This window comes from Molothrus aeneus, unplaced genomic scaffold, assembly GCF_037042795.1.
Source record: "Molothrus aeneus isolate 106 unplaced genomic scaffold, BPBGC_Maene_1.0 scaffold_35, whole genome shotgun sequence".
Lineage (NCBI taxonomy): Eukaryota > Metazoa > Chordata > Aves > Passeriformes > Icteridae > Molothrus > Molothrus aeneus.
In genome coordinates this window covers 1469048-1488433 of record NW_027099016.1, presented here as the reverse complement: position 1 = coordinate 1488433, position 19386 = coordinate 1469048, and the positions used below count along the sequence as shown (strand labels likewise).

The following is a 19386-nucleotide window of genomic DNA, read 5'->3' as shown; positions in this document are numbered from 1 at the left end:
TTCGCTCACCTATAAGGGATGGAGAGCCTAGTTTCTCTGGTTCTGTGTTTGCTTTGGCTCACATCCTAAATTCTGAGGGAGAGGCTGGGAGAGGGTTTCTTTTGGCTCACTGGCTGGATTCTGAGAAGGGAGGGGTGCACTGGGTTGAACTGATAAATTCGGTTTCTGATAGTGCCAATTAGTTATTATTTTCTGTAATTTATCAAGGGGCAAACCATCCATCACCTCTCTGGGGACCCCCCTTTTAACTTCCAACAACCACCAACGTTGGCAGTTAGAGATCTGTTTTCCCTTCCCTAAATTTTCACCGTGAGGAGCCCTGATAAACCAAACACCGTTTGTTTTTTCTGATTTCTCCTCCAGGGTTTTTACAGGTCCATCTCATCTACTGTAATTAATCAAATCTACTGCAACCTCGCTCCATGTCCAAACTTTACGGCTACTGGCAGGTGAATCAGATTGAGAAGCTGGGGGCTGTGAGGGGATGGAGTATGGAGTGAAACCAGGATCAGTAGATCCAGTTTGGTCAGTGGGGTTACCAAGGAATCTATCTAGTCTCTCTACGGGACCCAAGGCCATTATGGTTTTCTGTAAAGTAATCGCTGTAGGTTTAGGAAACCCTCAAATTAAAGGAGTCATAATTTCAGGCTTTACAGGTAATTGCACTGGTGACTGAAAACCAGGAATCAACCTTTTTCATGAATCATTTGCAGGCAGGTGGCTTTGTGGGCGCCTTCCAAAAGCTGGTCGGGGGCACTGACTATAGCTAAAGGGTCTCCCCTTTCCAAAGGATTAATTCCCCCGGCCCAGAAAGGCACACATTGTGTCAGGGGCCACGTGTCACGCTCATCTCCTGTTGTTAGGAAAACTCCATGTCCCCAGTACCCACGGGCCTCCTGTTCAGTTAATTTAATTTGATCTCCACCAGTGAGGGACACTTGGAAGACATATTCTGCCTCCGATTCTTGTGGAAGGCACCCAAATTCTTTCTTCAGCTTAGTCAATTTGGTAGTGCTGAATGGTATTTGTTTAGTTGTGATATGTGGTTCAAAATCTTCATCATTAATATAATTATATTCTGTTTTAACCAAGGGTCTCAAATGAGGGCAGCAGTTTTCTCCACAGTTTTTTTACTGCCTCTAGTTCCTTATGGGGATAAATCTGTTTAATGTGAGGAGTTTCTTTTCCTCTGCCTGTGTTGAGGAATCAGCATTCAGTGAATTCTTAAAATGTTCCTCTCTAAGGGCAGCTCATAACAGATGGATCTCATTCCTTTCTTCATTTAATTGTTTTTCCAAATTTCAACTAGGCTTTGAAGGGAGTCCATTATAGCTTTTTCCTCACTTCTTCACTTTAAGAGAGTTTTTATAGCTGCTGTGAGACAAGCTCCCAAAACTGAGCAGAGAATAGTTTTATTTTTGCCCAGTTTAAATTTTATTTCATGTTGTAAAGAACATACTCTATCAATAACATTTTCCAAATTAAATCAGTTACTTTGTGCCCATTCTTCTCCTCCGGGAGAAGGTTTGGCATTGTGTTTGGCTAGGAGAGAATAAAATTCAGCTTTAACTTTTGCGCTGAGGTTTTCAGTCATTTTGTGAAGGGACCAAACCCATGACAGGGAGGTGTAGACTTAAGGTACACAACCACACAGCCTCTGCTGTGTTTCCCTTGCTTCCCTGGGTGGGTGAAAAGACTAAGTGTGCCTGGGAGGTTCTACTCAGTTACTTCAAGGAGTCCCTTCACTTCCCAGACAGTCCAGATTCACACATACACAAAAACAGTTTCCCTTTTTGCACTAAGAGATCTTTTGTGAAATTCTGAAGGCAGAGCCCTCAATTGAGTATGGGGGTGCTTTTCACCTAGGCATGTGCAATTTGTGGGAAATTTGAGTCACTCCCTTTCCTTTTTAGACAACCGCTCACCCCTTTCAGGGTATCGGGCTCGGTGCGGCTGGAGTGAAACATCCTTCCCCTGTTACAGACTACACACAACCCTGCAAACCCCTCTGTCTGTCAGAATCCTGTCCATGACGCCAATTTAATGTCACGATCCACTCGTACAAGTGGGGTTGTGATGGTTCATTAACTGATCTCAGAGTGAAAAAACAACATGGAGGGGATTTCAGTCTTAATCAAAACAAATGCACCTTTTATTGAGTGCCCACAGCAGAAGCAATAGAAGGATTAGAAAGGAGATAAAGGATAGAGGGAGAGAGAAGAAGACCGGGGTGGGAATAGCTACCAATGGAGAGACAAAATCCTCGTGGTCCAGCCAATAGATCCATCTTGTCACGTTGGGGAGAATCTCAAAATCTTTGGTTAACTCGGGGGTCTTTTATAGTCATCCACCAAGGGGAGAACAGATAAAAGACAATGGAGAATTAGTCTATTGAAAATGAGTAAGACAGTCCATATTCCAAAACAGGACAAATCAATCTCAGCGGTGAGCGAGACCCATTGTTTCAGGATTGGTGTCTATGAGAAACCAGTCTTGGCCCCGCAAACACACCTGCAGGCAACACTTGGCAAACATCCCACTTCAGTCAGGCCAGTGCCCCTGTGTTAGAATTTTAAGGGTCTCAGTCTCAGTCCTTGGGAGGAGGCTTCCCTTACAGCGCTTGTGAGGCAGATGAGGGATCTTCTATGGGGGGATCACCAGAGTTACCCCAGAAAGTTCATCTGGCCAAGAGGTGGGGAAATTCATGGGCCATTGTGATGAGCGGGGATCGTGAAGCAGGTGTAAGTGTACAGAGCAAGCCGCTCCCTGTCAGCCCCTGCTCGAAGCAGTTGTAACGTGGGGGCACAGCAAGCACAGCTGCAAACAATCACTTGGCCAGCATCCACCCCAACCAGGCCAGAACTCCAGCCAGGGTCTTCAGGGTCTTCCTCTCTGTCCTTGTGACGGTCGTGAGGCAAATAAGGGAAACTTTGGACCGTCTCTTACAACAGTTTACTTTATCTCTTCCTCAACAATCCCCCCTCTGGGAGATATCTTCTGTTATTGGGCCCTTGAGTGTCACTGCATGACTGATGAAAAATTCATCATCCCATTGTGAGATGCTCCGGCCAGAGGGAGGAGCCAAGCATTCCTACCTGGACATAATTTGACATTTGGAAGAAGAGAGACAGCCTTTTCCCACTGGATTCCCAGAGGAGCAGCTTTCTTTTCCACTGCATTCCCAGAGGAAGTCCAGGCCCATCTACGCCACCACTGGACCTTCAGAGGAAAACTCCACCCTTCTACAGGATCACTGCTTCAACAAAACCCCACCTGTCACTCCAGGAGCACTGCAGCCTCCATTTAATTGGACTGCTACCACCATCCTGACCTTTGGGAAAGACATTCTGTGCTGTCCTTGTGAGCTAGCAAGGCCTCCTGAAGATAAGGAGAAGCCCCATATCTCTCCTGAAGGAAAACCAAGGTCATTACCATGGAGACCAGAGGAAGGAGAGAAAGTTGGGAGATATGGACTCTGGCTGGCTCGCAGAGTGACGTGGATCCCTGGTTGCCTAATAGGCACTTTGTTTCTCTTTTATGGCCAATGGGCATTGTATATGTGTTAGATGGGTGTAAATATCTGGAAGAACTATAAAAGCTATGTTGGTTTAATAAATTTCTCTCTTGCACCCATTTGATGGAGTCATGTACTTTTATACTGTGTCATACCCTGTAACGACACTGACCCACAGGGTGTCAGGTCATATTCTGACTCTGCCAGTGGGGTTTTTTGTTTGTACTATTGCATTTGTATTTTTAGTTTTCCTAGCAAAGAACTGTTATTCTTATTCCCATATCTTTGCTTGAGAGCTTTTTAATTTCAAAATTATAATAATTCAGAGGGAGGGAGATTACATTTTCCATTTCACAGGAAGCTCCTGCCTTCCTTAGCAGACACCTGTCTTTTCAAACCATGATGGAATGTCATCCATATAATGTAGTATGATGGCATCTGGGAGAGTCCTTTGGATAGGAGATAGGACATTGGCCATGTACCACTGGCATAGAGGGTGAGTTTTTCTCACTTTGTGGGGGGACTCGCCAGTGGTACCGCTTCAGATGTGCCTGTTCAGGGAGGGGATGGAAAAAGAGAATCTGGGAGCATCTCGAGGATAGAGAGGGGTGTTTAAAAAGTGGCCTTTGATATCTATGACCACCAGTCTCCAATCATGGGGAAGCATGAAGGGAGAGAGGCCAGACTGCAATGACCTCGTTAATTTTACAAAGATCATGGAGGAGTGTCCACCTGTCCTTGCCAGGTGTTTTAAGAACAAAGACAGGGCAGTTCCAAGGGCTGTTGGAAGGTACGATGTGGCCCTTGGAGAGCTGCTCCTCCACAAGAAGCTCGAGGATATGTAATTTCTCTGTTGAGAGGGGCCACTGATCCACCCACGGTGGGGCGTCAGTCTTCCAGGTGATTGTGGAGTGGTGCACTCTGCAGTGGCCCCAAATAGAAATCCCGGGACAGAGGTGGAATATCAAGTCAAGCTCCCCACTGGGACAACAGGTCCCTGGCCCACAGGGTGGTGGGTGCCCTGACTACAAATGGCCTGATGGTGGCAGTTTGGCCCTCCAGTCCCTCTGTTGTGATAATACGCTCGCTCCTCATGGAGATGGCGGCTCCTCCGATCACTGAGATGACTCCAGTGACAGGAGTCAGCTCCTGGTTCAGGGGCCATTGAGGTTGTGTAATGATAGTAACGTTGGCCCCTGTGTCCACCATCCCTTGTAGGTGGATGTCATTACCTTTATTCAACTGACTGCACTTTATAAGGGGCTTGTCTTGGCCCATGATTTCAACCCAGAATGCCATTGGGTGCTCTGGGATATTGTCTATGCTTAATGGCAATAAAAAGGCTTGGGCAATCACAGTCTCTCTGTGCAGGAAGTGTGGTGGTTTTGTGCAGCAGAAAGTGACTGTGATTTCGTCAGCTGGCCCAACAGTTTGCACTTCCACTATAATATGTATTTCATTTGGTCCATGAATACATTACCTATTACCAGCACATCCCTCAGGCCCTCTAGGGGTCCATATTTTCTGGTGGGAATACGATAGAAAGCAGAGTCATCAAATTGTATAGACAAAGCACTCACCAGTTGGTGTCAGGTCCTGACCTGAACTTGCTGGAAAGCCTTGGTGACTCTGGTCTGTTGTTCGGAGTATGAAGAGCTCTGCGGGAATTCCCCACGTATTGGACCTCCAGAATAGTGGGGAGGGTACAGTGAAACAGCTTTCCATTTGCTGTCTTCACACGGGGCCACCCTGCAGTCTGTTGGAAGTTTTTTGGCTGATAATGGTGCTGGTGGTGGTGAGGTTACTGGTGATACCAAAACTGAGAACAGTTGTTAGAATGTCTGTTGCAATCCATACAGTGTGATGAATGGCACCCCTTTGGTGGCTGCTGGTCTTTAGGCATTTTGTATTCTGCACAGTCCTTCAAAAAAAAGGCCCAGTTCCCCACAATTAAAACATTTTGCAGCGTCTTGGGATGTTAAAAAGGCCCTCTCCCTTAGAGATTGCCCTTGCCACGGTGTGTTCAGTGGAAGATAATTTGTCACAGGCCTCATCCATCTGGTTGATTGTAGGTTCTGGGTCCAAGGGGAGAGCTCTTAATATTGTTTTGCAGTCATTGTTTGCCTTTGCCAAGGCCATTTTATTTAGCACTTCCTTCTTGGCCTCTGGGCCTTCTATTTGTCACTCAAGTGCAACTTTAAGTCTGTCTACAAATTTCATGAAAATTTCACTTGCCCTTGTTTAATGTTAGTGAAGCTCTGTGTATGTAGGGTGTCATTGAGAGTGAGGAGCAGGGATGTCTTTGCAGCAGTGGTGATGTCACCAAGTGCAGCTTCTTGTAAATCCTTTGCTTGGTCTTGTGGCTTCTGGAAGTCACCTTCTCCTGCCATTTGTTCAAGGGTTAAATTTGGTTTGTTGGCATCTTTTGAATATGTGTCCGCCAGTGATTTGAGATGCCTTTTTTACTGCCTCTCTCACAGCATGTACTCGACCGGGGTGTGAGACTCTGTCCAAAGTTTCTCTCATCTGCCTCACGATCATCATTGGGGACCACTGAAGAAAAGACCCTTGTCTGAAGTTTCTGGCCCTGTTGGAGAAAGTTACGTGCCAATGGCTCCGAGACCTGAGCACAGTGCTAAGCTATTGTTCACAGGTGTTGTTTGCTGTATGCTACACTGAGCCCAATGAAAGAAGAAGGGGGCATCTTGCCTTTTTGCAGCAATAGCCTTGGAAGCTGTCCCACCTCTCAGCCTGGCTGGACTTCTCCTGAGTCTTGGGTGGTCCCCCACAGAAGACCCTGACCTGTTTTACAACCACCGTGACAGACAGACTGAGATGTAAGGAGCCTCTCCATCAAGGAGTGAGACATGAAACCCCCATGTGGAAAGGCCCCTCTGCTCCTTCCAAGGACTGGGACTGAAACCCCCAGCCCGGGGCAGGTGTGTGGGGGAGGCAAGCTGACCAAAGCGAGATGTTTGCCTGCAGGTTGTGACTGCTGGACCAAGAACACAATGGCTCTCGTTTACTGCTGAGAACATGGACTACCTGTTACATCTATTCCTTATTGTATCTGAACAATCACGAAACCCGTTCGTAAGGATGGATTGTGACACAGGGAGAGTAGGCAATTCATGATATTTTTATTTTCATGCACGACCAAGACACGGGAAGAGAAGGTGGCTTCCAGAATTTTTTTTAAGAAATGCAACCCCCAACCATATTCCTTAGCCACTTTGCAGAGCTCCTTCAATTCCCCATAGGGGATTGGCTCCCAGGAATTGATTGCAGTCACTCTTCTGCTGAGTTTACATATAATTGGCAAGCCCACAATCTTTTTGGTGAGCTCTGAGCCCTCCCAGTGGCTTCCCTCTGCAGTTTGGCCCAGTGATCCTCAAACTCAGGACCGGAATCCAAGTCTGGGAATCCCTACTCTCATCCTCCGAGGAGGATGGAGGGCACTTGATGACTGCATGGAGCCTCTTGGGGCAGCCAGAATCTGCCTGTTTGTGGGCGGCTGTGGAAGCCAATATGGGCTCCTTCTGGTCGCTGTCATCACCACTTCTGACTCCAGTGTTGTGGGAATGGGAATGGGCGGGACCATCAGGAGAGGAGTCAAGAGAAGAGGGTGTAGGGATTTTGTGGAGAAAGGGCAGAAAAACTTGGAGAGGGAGAAGACAAGATGGTGGGGCTGGCCACATTCTTGGCACCATCTGGGGGAACAACCGGGGGTGGTAGAACTGGGTACATGGGCATTGGTAAGAGGGTTAGGAGAGAGCCCAAGGCAGCATGGCCAGTGCTGCCCTGGAGAGGGGACAGAGGACACTGGGAGATGTCAGGGTGATGGTAGCAACCCTGTGCCTGCTGGCAGGATCCATCTCCCAATCCTGCCTGAGGCAGGGAAGAGGGTTTAGGGATGTGAGGGGAGGAACAGGGAGAAGGGGTGTTAAACTGGGGTCCCGAATGTTTCCCAACGTTTTCTACAGACTTAACAATAAGGCCAAAGGATAAAATTTCCCCACTGAAAGATCCCCTTTAATTCAAAGAATGTAGAACCTTTTTCCTATATGGTCCCAGAACTCGTTAGAACGGATTCCCTCATAACATCAGGAAAATACTTGAACAACCAATGAAGAAAACATTTTAAATCTCCCTTTGAAAAATGAAAATTTCCCCCAACAAGGATTCCTTTAACTTGGGTATAAACTTCCCTGTGTGGGTGGATCAGTTTGGCTCCCATCCCCACACTTCCTCCCAACATCCAAGAGGAAAAGAAGGCAAAGGAAAGACAAAAAAGGGTGACCCCCAAATATAGTACTCACATGACAGTGGGTCAACAAAACCTCTCCAGGTTGTCTGTCAGCTTCAACCAATCTTCTCGCCTCAAGAAGGTTGCTGGTCGCCTGTGCGATTCCCCCAATAAAACTTAGGAGTCTCCTCTGGGAATTGGCTGCTCTGAACATGGCTTAACTTCAGTAGCAAAAAAGCTACTGAAGACGCCTCCAGGAATGCTCTGAACAGGTCCCTGTTCAGGCTGCCAGCTTCACAAGCCGCAAGCCCGTTGGTGGTGGAGCGAGAGGCAGCGGAGCCGTGACCTTCCAGAAGTGTCTCCAGTAATGAAGCCGCTCGGTGGCACAGGCACACACACACACACACACACACACAATCACTGCAGCACACACTTCTCTCGTAGAATCACCAACGACAAAGAAATGGGAAGGGTCTTTGTACGGACGCCAGAGAAGGAGGTTTATTCCAGCCACGCACAAAGGGGTCCAGGGACAAAGACAAAAAGAACAGTGGAAGGTCTGGGTTTAAATATAGGGGAAAAGAGGGGCAGAGCAGAGCATCAGGGCCAATGGGCTGAGGGCTCAGGGCAGTACAGAGGGGAGACAAGGGGTGGCAGCCAATAGGGTAAAGAGGGTGGGACACTGAGGCAATATGGGGCCAATGGATAAGCAGGGAAGGGAAAACATTCAAGGACATATAAATATAAAGAAAAAGGGAGGGAGAGGCCAACAGTCCAACCAGGGAAGTAGAACTGGGTACATTTGCATATACAACAAAGCATCCTGGAAGAGGGTCTGCTCAATTGCCCTGAACAGGGGAGATTTCTCCAACGTGGGGTCTGTCTGTCTGTCCAAAGGCCTATAATGGCCTTTGTTCTGTAGGCCCACCGGCCTCCACAGACGCTCAGTGGAAAAAGGGGTTCGAAGCTTTGCTTGTGAAATTTGTGGGACATGCAAACCAGAATATTGCAGCCCTCATGATTGACCACCTGGCCGGAGAAGGAAGCCACTCAGACCCTGTTGGGCAAACCCACATTCCTAGTGAGGCCCTTGAGGGTATTACTGATGCTGTGCATAGCACATTTTTAAAGGTTCCTGATGCTGTGACCCCCCAAAAAGTATTTACTTATGTAAAGCAAGGACTGGTGGAGCCTTATATGCAATTCAATGGCTGCTTGAAACAAGCTCTTAAAATACAAATTGAGAATGACATTGCCAGAGAGGTGTTGCTTTCAAAATTAGCTGTTGAAAATGCTAATGAGAATTGTAAAAAACTTCTGAAGGCCTTGTCTAAGGAGGAACCCACCCTGCTGTAAATGATAGAGGCATGTAACCACCTGTGTGCCTTCAGCATAGGGCAACCGTTAGTAATGAAGCTTACTGTGGGGGCTGGTATAGCAAATGCCTTTGTGTGGAAGGGGCCAACAGCGCGCCTGTTAGCTAAAGGAGTGAGAAGAAAGGTAAGAAGCAAGAAGTTGATAAGGATTCTCTCCAAGGCTGTAACTAAGGACACCAAGAGAAGTGAGGAATTGAAGAAAGATAAGAAGAGAACTTTGCAGCTGGATGAAGTATTTTTAGAAAGTTAGTTGAAGTCACTGTAACTTATCCCCAATGATATTATGTTGATTTATTGTGGCCAATAGTTAGGGTAGAAGAAATACAAACAATTAGAAAGGGTATAAAAGGTCAGCCATGTTCGATAATAAAGAGTTGCCATCTGAGACTGCTTGTGGTCTCTGCCTTGTGTCATGACTGCCTTGAAAGCGACATCTGGTAACCCCAACGTGATTCAACACCCTTAAGAACATACTTGGTCTGGACCCATACGGGGTCCTTGCGACTGGCAAATGTGACTCACTGGGACGTAGTGGGGGAGGCGGCGTTGGTGCAGCTGAGAATGGCGGGTGGAAGCCACAGGGAAGTCCAGACCTGATTTTCTCCTATCAAGACACCTGGAAGTAGGTGAGCCACCAACTAGTAATAATGGGAAATAATTTATCTAATGAAGTAGAGAGACTGTTTTGGCTACATGAAAAGTTTTGTTAAGAAATAAGGGAATTAATACTTCAGACTATGCCCTTCGTAGTATATTGCTGTGGGCTAAATCACAGGATTTTGGCACTGATCCTGACACAGCATTTAGTGTTAAAGCATGGGAAAAAGTCGGGGACAGACTGTGGGAAGTCATCTGAGTGGGAGATAAAACTGTTGTTGATCTAGCTGTTACCTGGGGATTGCTTTTTGAGGCATTAAAGGAATGGAAAACCGAGCGAGAACAAACAGAGCAGGACGTGGATGAAGAATCGGGGTTGATAACAGAAACTGATGAAGGGGATGAGGCAGAGGGGGCCTCTGATGGGGAACTTGGTGAATCTATCCTTGAAGAAGCTGCAGGTGCCATGCAAGTTACCAGGCAGGCTACCAAAGCTTCCAGGAAAGCTGCCAGAGCTTCTGGGCTGGATGCCAAAGCTTCTGGGAAAGCTGCCAAAGCTTCTGGGCAAACTGCCATAGTATCTCCTTCTCAGACTCCTAAACCTCTTTATGTCACAGCTGCGCAGCAGCTCGCAATGGTGCCTGTATACACCACACCACTGCACCAGGTAGCTGAAATGTCTTTACAGAGAGACAAACCCAGTCTTCTGCCCCCCTGCTTCCCTCTGCTCTAGCCCAGCCATCTGCCCCTTCGCTCCCCTCTGAGCTGCCTGAACAATCTGCAAGGTCGTATCCTCCGTTACCTGACAGTGACAGCGACAGCGAATCAAGTGATGAGTCTCCCGCAGTAACACCTGAGTTGGGGCCGGGAACTATTGACAGTTCACCTTCTAATAGCTGTAGCCCTACTGCCCCATGGACTTTGCCCCCACGTCAAGTAACTGGGCTTCCTTGACAGCCTCAGTGTCCTGGGTTGACTATATGATGCTTTTATCCCCAATTATGTTATGTTGAATAATAAGTTTTGCACCTTATACGATGTTGAATAATAAGTTTTGCACCTTTAAGAGTGTTCCAGAGAGTGAAGCAGCGGGAGAGAAGAAGCAGCAGGTTTTTTTCAGACACCGTACTCACTCCTCCACATTTCTGCTCCTGGACTGTTGTTGTCTGCGGATGGACAGACAGTGGGACAGAGCTCTCTTTTGCTTTTAGTTAGTTTTAGCTAGCTGAGGCAAAGAAGTTCCCTACTGTGGGGACTTTTGTTTTTTTCCCTTTTCCTTGGAGCTCTTGAAACCTGCTCTGGACTGAACACCCAGGGGAGCACGGGCAGCTGCATCTGTGGCCCACCAGGCCGGGCCTGGCCTGGAACATTTCCAGCACCGGAGGGACTGATCAGAGACAGAGTGAGCTGAGCCGCAACCCGGGGAGGGACGTTCTCAGTTTGTCATTTCTTTTGGAGTGGCAAGAGATTTTATTGTTTGATATTGTCAAGGTTTTATTGTTTAATAGACAGGTTTTTTCCACCTTTCTCCAAGGAGGTATTTTCTCCCAGACCAGTTGGGGGGAGAAGAGCAGATTGGATCTGCTTTCCTACTGGAGCTCCTTTGGGGGATTCTCTCCCAAATTTGCTCTAAACATGGACACTCAGGAGTTTTGGGAATTTGTTAGGAAGAAAGCAGCTGAAGAAAAGAATTGGGACATGATAGAAAGATTAGGTGCTCCAAGAGTACCTCAGGAGAACAGTGCTAATGCAAATGTTGCCTGTGATAACCCTATCTATGGCTTCTCCAGGTTTTAAAGCAGCTCCTGGAAGAGGGCAGGATGACAGTCATCACATCTTTGCCTGGAAGGTTGTGCAAGATCTCCAATCGAAAGTGGCTCAGTATGGCATTAATTCCTCAGAGGTAATGCAATTAATATGTGTAATTAATGCAGATATGCTTGCACCTTATGACATCATGCATATTGCTACAATTCGATTCCAGCCAGTACAATAGGTGTATTTCGAGAAACTTGGAGGCGAGTGGCTGAGCGCACAGCTGTAACAAATATGCAGTTGCCTCAACACGACCCTCATCATGCTGTGGGTGTTGATGCCCTACTGGGCACTGGGCCTTTTGCTAACCCAGATTCACAGGCAAGGTGGGATCCTTCAATTTTGGCACAAGCTCAGCAAATTGGCACGAGTGCTTTAATTAAATCAATGGAAATGGCAGCTCCAAAACAGAGATATGGTACTATACAACAAGGGATGAGAGAAGCATTTTTGCAATTTGTGGAAGAGCTTGCTGCAGCCATTGAAAAACAGGTAGATGATGAATCTTTGCGACACAAATTCTGTATACGTTTGGCTAAAGAAAATGCAAACTCAGGCTGCAGAAAGATTATTGACACTTTACCTGGGGAACCCACATTGCCTCAAATGATTACTGCTTGCTTGAAAGTTGGTTCAGTAGAGCATAAAATAGCAGCTCTTGCTGCAGTTCTAAGACCTTGATCGAAATGCTATAATTGTGGACAGCAAGGGCAAGTAATGGCACAGTGTAATACCCAGAAAATAACATCTAAGCCAAGCACAAACAGCAATGTTGTGTGCAATTGCTGTGCTAAATTTGGGCACTATGCTCAACAATGCAGGAGTAAATATCATGCAAATGGTCAGCTATTGCAGGGAAACAAGAAGAGGAGCGCAAAGGGGCATGTGGGAAAACAAATACCCCAACAACTACAGCAGCAAATATGGGCCTCCCCAGCCCTGCAAAGCTAAACATTTGTGAACAATACTCAGGGGCAACACGTGGGTCTGCAGGGATTGATATACCCACCGCTGACACAGTAACCATTCTGACAAAAGAAATGTGCAAAGTGCCCCTCGATGCCTATGGTTGAATAGGACAGGGATTGAGTGCATTTTTGATAGGAAGATCAAGTACTACAATTAAAAGGTATTCATGTGCATTTAGGACTTATTGATGCTGATTATTTAGGACAGATTCATGCTATGGTATCCATTGATGACCCTCCTGTCACTATTCAGAAAGGAACTTGCATTGCTCAAATTGTACCTTTTGTGAGTTCTGTTCTGAATACAGTGGACCGAAGTCACGGCACAGGAAGTTTTGGATCAACAGGGGTACCTCAAGTGTTCTGGGCTGAGAAAGTATCAGAGAACCATCCAGAAAAGACACGCATCCTCACTGCCAGTGGATGTCATCCAGGAACCATATCATTAACAGCCTTGATTGACACTGGAGCAGATATCACAATACTCTCATGACTTTGCTGGCCTCAATCATGGCCTCTCACTCATGCAAGTTTTGGACTTCTGGGGTTGGGTGCTGCTACAACAGGTGGTTTGTCAGCCATTGTAATTAATGTGAAGCATCCTGATGGCCAACAAGCTAACATCAGGCCCTATGTTGCCGATGCTCCTCAAAGTTTGTGGGGATGACATTGTTTATCTCAATGGGGTGTCAAAATACGGATTTTTAATAGGGGCCACTGTGATGCAGGGCAATGAATGTCCAGTTGTAGCCTTGATATGGTTGACAGATGAACCTGTCTGGGTTGGCAACCTCCATCACATTAACGTTACTTAAGTCATCAGTTCATTTGCTTCCCACAGGAGTTTTAGGACCATCCAGGCAGCGTATGCATGCATTGTTTTTAGGTTGGTCATCCATTTCTTTGATGGGACTTTTTGTTCTCCTTGGGGTTTTAGACTCTGATAATGAGATTATGATCATGGCCTGGACACTCCAACTGCCTTTCACTGTTCCCCAAGGAACTTGAATAGCTCAACTGATTTTATTGCCCCAAACCATGAGCATAGCTTTTACAGACGTAATATGAAAAAGGGGATTTGGGTCTACTGGAACACCCCAAATATGTTGGGTACAACCTATACTAGAACAATACCCCACATGCTGGTGTACCCTGACATTAAAAGGGCAAAAGATAACACTTGACAGCCTCATAGACACAGGGGTTGAAGTTAATTATCTCTCAAGACAAATGGCCCTCACAGTGGTCCCTTGCTAAAGTGCTCCAGGCAATTTCAGGCATTGAAGGAAGCAGCCGCAGCTGTCAAACCCACCACTGGATACAGATCAAAGGGCCCGAGGGACACCGTGCTCAATCATACTGTTTGTATTACCAGTACCAATGGTACCGTGGTGGGGGATGTTCTCTCCCAATGGGGCTTTAGGATTCAATCAGCTTTTTAAAGGGGGCCGTTGGAGAGCGACACTTTAAAACTAACCTGGAAAACAGGGAAAATGGTTTGGGTGGATCAATGGCCCCTACCATTGCAAAAACTTTGTGTATTAACAGAGTTGCTCCAACAACAACTCCAGAAAGAGCATTTTGTCCTTTCTAACCGTCCTTGGAATTCTCACATGTTTGTTATCAAAAAACAAACTGGCAAATGGCGCTTACTCCATGATCTTTGAAAAATAATGCAGCTATGGAGGACACAGAGGCCTTACAGCCAGGTCTCCCATCTCCTACCATGATTCCCAAAAATTGGCACTTGACTGTTACTGATTTAAAAGATTGGTTTTTTGATATTCCTTTACATCCTGATGATGGTCCTAAATTTTCCTTTTCAGTTCCAAGCACAAAAATGCAGGCACCCGTAGAGCGATATCACTGGATAGTTTTACCCAAGGGCATGAAAAACAGCTGTACTATTTGCCAGTGGTATATTGCTAGGTCCTCAATTCTGTTCATCAACAAATGCCTAATGTTCTTTTGCACCATTCTATGGATGATATTTTTGTAACAGCTGAACAACAGGAAGTCATGGAGAAAGCCTTAGTTAGCCCTTGTCACCAAAGCTGTAAATCAGGCAGGGCTTTGCATAGCTCCCAAAAGGTACAAAAACATCCTTCGTGGAGGTATTTGGGGTGGTGCATTGGAGTCTCTTCAATTTCTCCCCAAGCTCTTCAAATTCAGACAAATATTTGCACCTTACATGATGCACAAAAATGTTTGGGAACAATCAACTGGGTGCACTCCTTGTTAGGGAATTCAAATACAAAGCTAAAAGTCCTTTGTTTGAATGATTAAAAGGAGATTCAGACCTTTTATCACCTAGACAACTTACATTTCAAGTTCAGCAGGCGCTGCAATGCCCAGCTGATGTCATAATAAACCAACAAGCTGCACACTGGGCACCTGAGCTGCTTTTCTTTTTAATAATCTTGCATCCAGCAAAACAGCCCCATGCCTTGATGTTTCAATGGGACCCCAATGCACCAGACTCTTTGTTTATCACTGAATGGATTTACTTACACCCCAAATTACTAAAACCATCAGTACCCAACAGGAAATGATGGCCCAACTGGTTGTTAAGGCTTGACAGAGACTCGTTTCTCTTGCAGGAGGGGAATTTTCCACTCTTTTCCTACCTTTAACCACCTTTTATTTGAATTGGATAGTTCAGGGATCAAGGCTCTTCAGATGGCCTTTCCTGAATTCAGTGGACAAATCTCAATACATCCTCCAAAACATGAGTTGTTTTAACAGCTTTTAAAAGCTTTTTTAAAGCTTTTTTTTTTCAATTGACAGAGAAACCCAGGAGGAGTGAGGTTCCACTTCAAGCCTTAACAGTATTCACAGATGGTTCTGGTCACTCTCAGAAATCTGTGGTAGTATGGAGAGACCCCTCTTCTAGTGGGTCTAATGGAGAGCAGATTTATCCATATCTGAGTGGTCCCCCCCAGTTGTTGAACTTGCTGCTGTTGTCAGAGCTTTTCAAAAATTTTATGTTCCTTTTAATCTGCTTACAGATTCAGCTTATGTTGCAGGAATAGTGATGAGAGCCAAAGCATCAGTTTAGAAAGAGTTGAAAATTCACAACAATTTTATTGGTTGCAGCTCCTTGTTTTTTCCTTAGAAAATTGAACATTTCCTTACTTTGTTATGCATATTTGTTCACATACAGACCGTCCCAGATTTTTAGCTGAAGGGAACAGGCAAGCTGGCCTTTTAACAATGCCTGTACAACAATCTGTTCTGCCTAATAAGATAGAACAGCCTAAATTGATCCATTTGTTTTTTCAGCAAAATGGTGTCACTTTGATTTGGCACTTTGGCATTAGTAAAGCCCAAGCTTCAAGAATTATTGCTGTTTGTCCTGGCTGCCAATGGTGCTGTTTTCTCTCTATTGCAGGAAGTATTAATCCCAGAGGGCTTCAGAGCCTTCAAGTCTGGCATCAGACGTTACCCATTTTTCTGAATTTGGTCATTTAAAATACATTCATTCCTCTATTGATACCTTTTCTGGTGCTCTTTTTGCATCTGCCCATTCAGGGAAAACAGCTTACGATGTCTCTAGACACTTCACTGCTGCTTTTGCCACTCTTGGTATACATCTGAAGTAAAGACAATGGCCCAGTTTATATTTCCCGTTGAGTTGCTAACTCTTTTGACTTATGGGGAATTATGCACAAAACAGGTATTGCTCATTCCCCAACAGGCCAATCTGTCACAGGCTCATGGCTCCCTCAAACATCTCTTGGTACAACATAAGGGGGGCCAGAGATGGCAACCCTGCCAAGAGACTGCAGAAAGCCCTTTATGTGATCAACTTTTGGAATTGTTCTTTGATGGACCCCAACCCACCGATTGTTTGACATTTTAATCATGATTCACAATTGCAACAAAAGGAAAAAAAACCTGCATAAGTGAAGGATCCAGAATCTGGTAAGATATTGGGGCCTTATCCTTAGGCCACCTAGGGTAGAGGTTTTGCTTGTGTCTCCACAGAGAATGGTCCCGAGTGGATTCCAGCAAAGAATGTGAAGCCGTTTTTAAGAATCTTTGAGTGCATCACCTGAAGATTCACCTTGAACACCAACATTGGCGGAGAACCCTTGTGAACAGGACCTCACCACCACACCAGCGCCCGTTTAACCTCTAACAGACTTATGCCCTTGGGAAAATGGTTAAGATTACCCAGTGGTATCAGGGTTTACAGGGCTAGGAAAACTTCTGGGGGATTGGAGACTTGGTGGATGGATAAAAAATTTAGTTAAAATAGGCTTCTATGTATTAGGCATTGTATTATGTATTGTTATGGTTATTCCTTGTATTTTACAGTGTGTGAAAAAATTAATAGACAAGTCACTTAAGAGTGTATTTTTGTTTGAATGGATAGGGGGAGGTATGGGGAATAAAACAAAAAGTACAGTGGAACTGATGAAGGGGCCTGATATCTTAGGCCTGATTGAGCAGAAACTGTGGGAGGGACAGACACAGATTAAGGCTCCCTGGGCAAGAGGGGACCAAGAAACAAGATGTGAAACTTAGTGATAAGATAATGTTACCAGGTGACCTGATGTCCTGAAGAATGTGTAACCAAGGGGAAATTGTTACAAAAAATGGAGCCCTATATAACTACCATACAAGTAAAACCCCATATAAATCCCTGGCATACTCAATAAAATTGGCTTCTGATCTAAACTCAGATGTCCCCGTCTCTCCATCATCATTAACCCCCCTAGGTGGGGGGAAGATGTTGGAGAGATTCCTTTCCCTTCTCTTTGTCCTGATGTGATTTGGTCGGTAATAAATTCACTCCCTGTGCCCAGGCTGGGTCTGTTCTCCCTGTGCCAGTGCTCGGGGTGGGATCTGTCCCATTCCTTCTCTCAACTCCCAGGCCTCTCCACAGGCAACAAGAGAATGCAATGAACAAGGATCAGCCAATCAGAGAGAGCAGTTCTGATGACTCACCAGTTGCTGGGCAGACCCACAGCACCCAGTGTTCCCTGGCCCCCACCCTCCCTGCTCAGTCACAGCCCCAATCCTCCCTGCGCAATCACAGGAGGTCCCAGTCAGGTGCAAGGCCACGGGAAGGGGCTGCGGCTGCCACTGGCTCAGGAGCTCTGAGGGCAGAAAAAAGGGGGTGACACCGGGATGGGGGACACTGGCAGGGCTTCCCTTAATGGTGCCTCCATTTGTGTTGGCCCAAGTGAGAGCTTCTGGAGAATCTCTTCCCACACACAGGACACTCATTGGGCCTCTCCCCAGTGTGGATGTGCCTGTGGGTGACGAGGGTGGAGTTGCGCCTGAAGCCCTTCCCGCAGTCGGGGCAGTGGAAGGGCCTCTCCTCAGTGTGAATCTGCTGATGTACTGAAGCCCGGACAGACAACTCTTCAACTAATTAAAGTTGAAAAGAAGGGTATTTTATCGCAGTGCTGGACATATAAGGAATCATTTCCAAATGGATGTGCAAGGAGTTGCGGACTCCTGCTCTCTATACAGAAAAGGTTTTACATATCCAAGCAGTTTCTAAGGATGCACAATACATAATCATTATCTGCCCACTTTGTATTATAATCAGCTGAATACCTAATATGTCTGCGCAATTGCACTGCCTTAATTGGGTCTGTGGGATTTTGAAATAAGGGAGTGGGTGTATGTGAAGAAGAAAGCTCTCTTCCTCATGGTAAACTCTTCACCCATGGCGAGTTTGCAGGACTTTTTGATCTGCTGGTCATGGTCCAAGCCTCTCCAAACTGATTATTCTTAAGGCAAGATATTTCTATGGTCTCTGCTCCTCCACAATTGCTACATCTATCCCTGTCACTCCGAGCTTTACTTTCTAATAGATTTGTTACTCTTTCACTAACCTATGTGATTTTTGCTTAGCTAACATACCTTCTTAACTAATTTTAAAATCTTAACTAAAATATGTAATCTTCTACTATCTCAGTTATACTCCCAGCTGGCCCCTTGACTCATCCACAGTTTTCAATTATCGTAAATACATTTCCAGCTGATCCCTTGACTCATTACGATGAGATTGGAGCTGCTCAGAAACCACTTCCTACACTCGGGACACTCATAGGTTCTCTCCCCAGTGTGGATCTTGCAGTGATTGATGAGGTTGGAGCTCCACCCAAAGCCCTTCCCACACTCCCACACTTGTAGGGCCGTTTCCCCATGTGGATCACCTGGAGCCAGATTGTGGTGGTGTGTGATGTAACGTTGTTTGATTTGGTCTGGTTCATCCTGAATAGTTCCCCCCTCTTTCCCTGGAGGTCCCCAATTTCTTGTCGTTATTTGTCTGTCACGTTTCCCCTCCCCTATCCATCAGATGTGTCTTGTTGTCCCCACCCCTGGCCTTTGTCCATCACTCGGCAGCCCTGCCTTTCCTTCTAGAACCTTCTCCCCAGGGTGTCGAGTGATTGGGCAGGGGCAGGGACCCCTCCCCAGTTTTTTGCTGATTTGTTGGTTTCATGCGTTCATCAACCTATGTATCAGTTCTTTCATACCCTCATTGGTTGTCATGTTGCCCCTCCCGGGCCCTCCCCCTTCCCTTATAAGCTGTTACTTGCCCTCAGTTCGGTGCTCAGTCCTTCTCCCTCCACCCTGCTTTTTCTCCCCGACCGACCTTCCTCCAATAAACCTGCCTACCCCTCCCGAAGGCTGAGTCCCTCTTTCTTCGCCTGCGCCTCCCTGCGTTGCCGCCCTCCTCCGCTCTCGCTTGCGGACCCATAGGCGCGATAGGAGCTTCGGGCTCCTCAAGCGCCCCACCGTTGCTGATCGGGGCTGGACGTGAGCCGGGCAAACTCTCCACCCCAGCACCGCAGCAGTTTGGCGCCCAACGCGTGGCGTGAAGACCCCTGCATCTGAGGCAGTCTGCGG

At 46.3% G+C, this 19386-nt stretch overlaps 2 pseudogenes; one reads left to right on the top strand and one right to left on the bottom strand.

Annotated features, from left to right (window-relative positions):
• LOC136570612 (zinc finger protein 208-like) overlaps positions 1-19386 on the top strand; it is a 625335-nt pseudogene that overhangs the window by 276215 nt on the left and 329734 nt on the right.
• The window catches only part of LOC136570620 (zinc finger protein 850-like), an 80935-nt pseudogene that overhangs the window by 49226 nt on the left and 12323 nt on the right, over positions 1-19386 (bottom strand).